Raw genomic sequence first — 7011 nt, forward strand, 5'->3', positions numbered from 1 at the left:
GTTGTAAAGCTACAAAGGTACCTTTGTCTCATAGACCAAACTTGCATATGCCAAATGACTAGCACTGGGACTAAGATTGGCAATTTATCAAAAAAAACTATTCCGATTCGTATAAATTTTCATAAAAAATATACACATACAATACATGTTTAGATATACATTGGTATCAAGTATTTTGTTTTATTTTAAAACACTTTTACTACTTTTATTTCCTACGCCAACGCCTTTAGGTTTTTTTGAGTTAATAATTATATTTTTTAATCAAAACATAACTTTTATTCTTGAGTTGCACTTCTCGAGTGCAATTGCACGAATGCATGCAATAATTAAACGAATGACACCGGCCAAGACATTTGACACTTAACTCTTAATTGGCATTGAGATTTGATTTTTACTATCTGTGTACTTTTTGCTATACTTACTAAAAAAAAAACAAACAAATACAATTAGTTTCAATAAGGAAGTTCAATGCTATGTTTTGTTTTTATTGTATAAGGATATAGCTTGTTCATTTATTAACTAACATAAAAATGTTGATTATAAGTACCTAAATAATATAATGTCAACTATGTACCTACATATATGTAATTCAAACGAGATCTAAAAAAAAATATGATAATAGTGAAAGAAGGAGGGAGGGATTCGTTGACCTATGAGGACGGAGTGTCGATAATATATCATACATTAGGCAAGTTCGAAGTAATTGATGACAGTGAAATGACTAGGCGAAAGAGGTGTAAGAGCGCTTGGAGCTGGAGAGGAGGCTCTCCGATCTCAACTTTATGACTAAGCCGGAAAAAAAGAAAATGATGAATTTAATGTTATTCTAAAATATAATAAATTGGTTCCGTTCCTTTGTTTATTTTTTAGTACAATTAGATAATAGACAAATTTGTTTTAATAATAAACTTCAATTCATTTAAGATCGTGATTCGATTTGAATCGTTTACTTGAATCGATAACGCATTGTTAAACTACAGTAGTAATAGTCACTTACATAGCGTTTGTTAACTTTCTTAGATATTCTTCCATTTAGCAACAAATTTATTACGCTTTCATCGACGCAACTTGTTATTTGTTTTCAATAAAATTCCTTACATTTATAAGCATAAAAGTATTTATAGCTTACATGTAAAATAATATTGCTTTTAGCTATGCCTTATACATTGTTACAGTTAGAAGTTTCGTTTTAAATTGATAAAATAATAATTTCCTTTAAACCTATCAAGCATAATAAATATAAATAAATAAAAAATATTATATTTTTATTAATTTTATTACGTTTCTTTATTCTAATAATATATAAAAAAAATAAAAATGTAATGTATTGTGAATTTTAATTTTAGAATCTTAAGTAAGGCATGATAATAGAACGATAACTGGTAACATGATAATTACATCAGCACCATCCTCTTTGAACAACAAATTATATAAACTCGAATGTACAGGTACGGAAATTTTCCATTGGTCTCTATTTATATATACACACTGTAAAATGGACGGCTGCTAGGGAAGACAGTCTAAAAGTGATTATTTAATATTTTTACAATAAAAAAAAAATATATAAAAATACAATATATAATTGTAAATTTATCATACATTTTCTTTTTTCCGTTTTTGTAGGTTTCTAGTAATAAATATGAAATAAATAAAGATATATTTACATAAATAATCTAAAATTACAAAGACTTTTCCATGTAACAATAACAAATACGTATATCAATTTTTATTATAGGGCTTCCGTTATATTTTCATGTTCAACATCAACGTTATTTCATAAAAAAAGACAGAATTTATTGTACTTTAATAAAACTACTTTTCTTTTTGCCACCAAGCTCTTTACGAGAAGTGTTTTTGTGTGAAAACGATTACTCTATTACGTAATTTACAACCAAAATATATTGAACTGCATCGATTATATTATATTAATACTCTACATTCACATTATTTATAAGAAAAGGTCTTTTTATGGTGGTCTTATTGATCGATGAAAGGTAGGTGCTACAGACGGACGCGTAAGCAAAAGTTAAATATTTTCGTTGTTATGTAATGGTAAATGGTAATGATACAAAATTAGTTGGCTGGATGAGGCAGTGAATGGCCGCGGCCATCGCTGTCTACACGTTTCCATTGCCTGCAAAGTTCATTTAAATTTAATATTAATATAAGCATATTTGTCTGTATTATATCCAATAAAATTAGTTATATACGAAACCATCGTGGATTTGATTCCCACTTGTGGGATAGAATTATTTTATAGTAATATTTTTAATTCTTCGATCTCGTAGTGTGGTTTTGTCCTGCTAGCAATAGAGACAATAATCATTGCACTTTACTGCATTGTTTATTTATTGTAAAGTGTATTTTGTCATTAAGTTAATAGGAATTTATATAATACTAATCTAATTTTAATGATACGATCGTTTAACATTTGTACGTAAAACTAGGGTAATTACTTTATTTATATTCGACTTCGCTACTACGTTTATGGTTATAATATTTACATTAGAAAAGATTAAAAACGTATAGAAGAACAAAAAGGCATTTGGTGACATGCTCGAAAAGTGAAGAAAGTCAATTGTTTTTGCCTAAACTTTTAAATGCTAGAATATATAAAGAGATGGGTTAATATGCAAAAAGAATAACGTACTAAATTTAAGGATCAAAATTTAAATAAATTAGCTTACAACTAAAATATTTCGAATTCAAAAAATATATAAATTTAGTGATGGAATTGCCGAAATACGAATAGAGACCGTAGAAATAGTGCACAGGCACAGGCACAAGAGTGTGACTGTAAATTCGACAAGTAGTGGGTTCGATTCTCATTCGAGGAAATGAAATAATCAATATTTTCATTACTTCACTCTAGCGTCGAGGCAAAGCGTGGCGTTAAGATTCGCCATTCAACTTGCAATGTCTCCAGAACTTCTCGGTCAGTGGGGGGCGTTTCTTAACACTAGGCTTCTCCTCCCTACCCTGCTGCATGCGGGATACAGCGTGAAGCTTAAAAAAAATAAAAACTTAACTTTGAAATATCCCACCGTATCGTCTTACAACGTGGCCGCGCTATCTCGCGGTGCGCGCTGACCGGTGGCGGATGCGATGACGACCGCTGCCCATCCACTGGTACGATCGACCCAAATACTGTAAAAGCTTCGCTACATTTTCAACTATAATCTGTTTCATCTAAAATATCCTCTCGATTCTCATTCTAAAGTACAATGCTACTTGTTTTTGTCTATTGTATATATTTACATATAAATGATTATATAAATTCTATTATAAAATTTGCATAAAGAATACTACTTATTGTAATATATGAAATGTAACCTATCGAAAATAGACATATAAGAACGAGAAGAACCTAGTAGAGTAGACACTCCATTCCCCATCTTTTGCCGAATTTTCGAGGCATTGCGTGTTGAATGGGGAACTCAACCACGCTCGGTTGTCTTGGTACCAGAGCGAAGAAATTAATATATTAATAAATAATAATTTATTCTCGCGAGTAGAGATCGAATCTAGAACCGTCACGTTACGGTCACGCTCTTGTGCCCCTGCGCCTCGATGGTTATATTAATTTATAATTTTAACATGTATATTATAGATCTAAATCGAAAAAATTGGCATAAAACACTTAGCTATTTAAACAATCTCATATGCTTAGCATAATGTATTATATTTTTTAAACATTTATTATATTTTTTAAATTATTAAAAAAGTTAGAAAACAAAATATAGTCTTATTAGATACTAAATGTGAACGAATGTAACTAAAGACTATCATTATTGAGACATTAGACATGAACTAACCTAAAAAACTAAAAAAAGGCAAATTAAAAAAGAAATAAATGTATATTTGGCATCGTAGATTGCTCACGCGAGCCGTCTATCATAAAAGTTAGTTTACATAATAACTATCGTGATATGAAATGTTACGTATGCAATAAGATTTCGTGTAATCAACAAGGAACCTAAAAATATTTGTAAAGGTCAATTTTGAATTCCTCATTCGTTTAGTAATTTTTAGTTGAATAATGGTATGCAGAGGGAACTTGGAAAATTTGTGATCTTCTGTTTCCTACTTTCCACCGAAATCTGGAGGCATTACGTGTTGAGTGGTGCATCACAGCAACGCGTTTTTGCTTCATTGCCAGAGTGAGGAAATATTATATAATATTAAATATCTCATTTTCTCGAATGGGAATTGAACCCGAAACCTGTTACGTTATTTTAACTTATACCATTATCCATTTTACTATTCAACTTGAGACCAGTAGTGCCGCAGAAACACAAGGGCAGACAGGTTGTTGGTTCGATTCCTACACGAAGAAATGAAATATCTTAACAGCCACAGCGGGTAAATACTCCTAATAGCCTCGGTAGTGACAAAATTCTTTTTGTACTGAAGCACATAAGTGTGAGAGTATGTACACAACTGTCTCTAGTGTTTACATCTATGACCGTATCGTACGTGCCTTCAGCTAAATCAAGAGAGAGAGATTAAACAAGAACGCACTGTACGTGATTGAATGTATGTATTGTATTTCTACAATATGCGTACTCTGCCTTCTTTGAATATTTTATGTTGCCATGTATAAAAATATTCATTTGTTTTTCATGTTATTCTTTTTAATGTATTTCTTACTGAGAATGAGAATGAAGATTCTGTTAATTGTTCTCATGTGATATTTTCCTGTCTATTTTCTTCTTCTTATAAACCTTTTATAAGAAGGAGATAAAATAGATAGAGAATGTTCTAGTTGTTTGGTTATCGTCAGTACAATTAGAACATTCTCTACCTATTAATAATCTATTATTTTACGCCTATCTAACAGATTCTATAATGTTTTTTTACGTTACTTAGAGACATCCTATCGAAACATAATAATAAATCACTTCGTTTTTTATTTTTGATCGCAATAGATAATAAATAAGGAACGAAGTATCGAAACTTAAGTAACGGAAACGTTTTTACATTTTAAAAAATCGTACATAATTTGATTTCAAGTTGTAATTTTTTTTCAAATATCTATTTCTATCTCATATAGTACCTAAATCTTAACTTACAGTTCCACTAAGTGTAAAGTAAACCGATAGTTATTATGTAAAACATCTATTTAAGTCTCGTCGGAGTAGAGTGCGGTTATTTTGCATGCAATCTACTTTACACGTAACATCCGCTCGAATTTTATGAGAAATAAGCTTTTATTATTTGACTGTGACATGGAATTTTTCTCAGCGATTTCTTTTTAAATTTCCGACATAGCTACTTGTATTTCTACAATTGAAAGTGATCGTTCGTTTATTTTTTTTAAAGGAGATTCTTTATCTCGCAATCCTAAGAATATTAGTACGGTTTTGATAATAATTTTTGTGACCATATTTTTGAGGTGGAGCCATACAAATCTTATAATAATATCGGATTTATTATATTAGAATTCAATATTTTCTAGACTTAAGTTTTATTGGGTATGTACATTATTTGTTTATTTTGCTTATTGAAATTATATAGGGGTTGTTAGTTCAAAACCGATGTAAGATTATGTATTTAGAAAACTATAACTGTAATAGAGATGTAATGTAAGAATAAAGTGATTTGTTTCTCATATACTAAATAGTTTAAAATTTATTGACTAATTCCTAGCAATTTGTATGAGGCTTTAACATGACCTTGGTTCTTAGAGGCGTTGATATAATTATCCAAGGAAACGATTAAACTTGAACCCACAAAGATTTCGTGTTTGGTAGACTCCTTGTAATCTCGTCAAGACGACCTAATTTTATCTAATAACCTAAGAAGTACTTTAACTTTACTGTCTCTGATTTTGAAATAATTTAAACTTTATTCTTATTAATGAAACAAAAAGCATATTCAAAACGTTAACGTCTACAATAATTCAACACCAGTTTTGTATATATAATTTATATGGGGAGTTGTATTGATTAAATAGATAACAATAAACAGGTTGTATGGTATTTTAAATTGCTAGCAAGTGAAAAAACATTTAAAATGGAATAAAAGAGTAAATAAACAATTACATTTCAATCCTAGTCTGGTCAGGAAAAAACTAGTCCAGTGAGACAGTATAACAGAAAGGAGATTGAAACCGCAAGGTCTTACATTTAAAATTAAAACAAGGTAGACTTGTATAAACTAGATATATTTTTTTATAGATTAGAGTTCTTTGCAGCTGAAGGTAGGGTCTTAAGAAATAACATATTTGTCTAAAGTATTTCATTCAATAAACTGGGTGTTAATTTTAGTTAATAGTAATTTATTACTGTCTATGGCACGAATATTAAAAAAAAAGTTAAGGTGTAAAGTAATTTTCTTTTAATAAAACTAAAACGTTTATACTTTAGTTGTCTTAACGTATGAAAGAGTTTTATTTGTAGTATACAAATTATGTATAAAATTAGTAATCATAAAATTCTAGTAACATTTTTATAATGCTTGAAAATAATAAATTTGTAAGTCAAATATCGATACAAATTTACATTCGAAGGCTTGTGTCTTCAATACTGGCAACTGACGTGACGTGATGTCAGACGTCAGTTAACATTGTCAGTCTAATGAGACCTTAAAAAGCGAAGAAAGTAAAATAGTACACGACATTTTCAACTAATTTGTAAAAATATTATAAGAAATTTTGAATTTAAAAAAAAATATGATAAAGGAAAAAACAAAGAAAAATATTATATAATTGGGTCAATTTGCATGTTTATCATGCATATAAATAAAAACTAAAATAAGTTCGAAACTAAAAACAAACTTATAGACAAATAAGTGGTACTAAGTTACACCAAGCCACTGCAATGCGCTATAGCATAGCATCAAAGAATGCGATCCTAACCACACTATTTATTTTTGGGCTAAAATGAAAAATCATATAATAAACTTATTGCGGCAAATATTTTTCAAGTTGCCATGCAACAGATACGTATTCTGCAAGGAAAATGCTGGCTTGCGAAACGGGCGAACGCGAAGGTGAAGGCACCAGCGCCG

The sequence above is a fragment of the Heliconius melpomene genome, chromosome 7 (assembly GCF_056956725.1).
Source record: "Heliconius melpomene rosina isolate 202511_hmr_F chromosome 7, ASM5695672v1, whole genome shotgun sequence".
NCBI lineage: Eukaryota > Metazoa > Arthropoda > Insecta > Lepidoptera > Nymphalidae > Heliconius > Heliconius melpomene.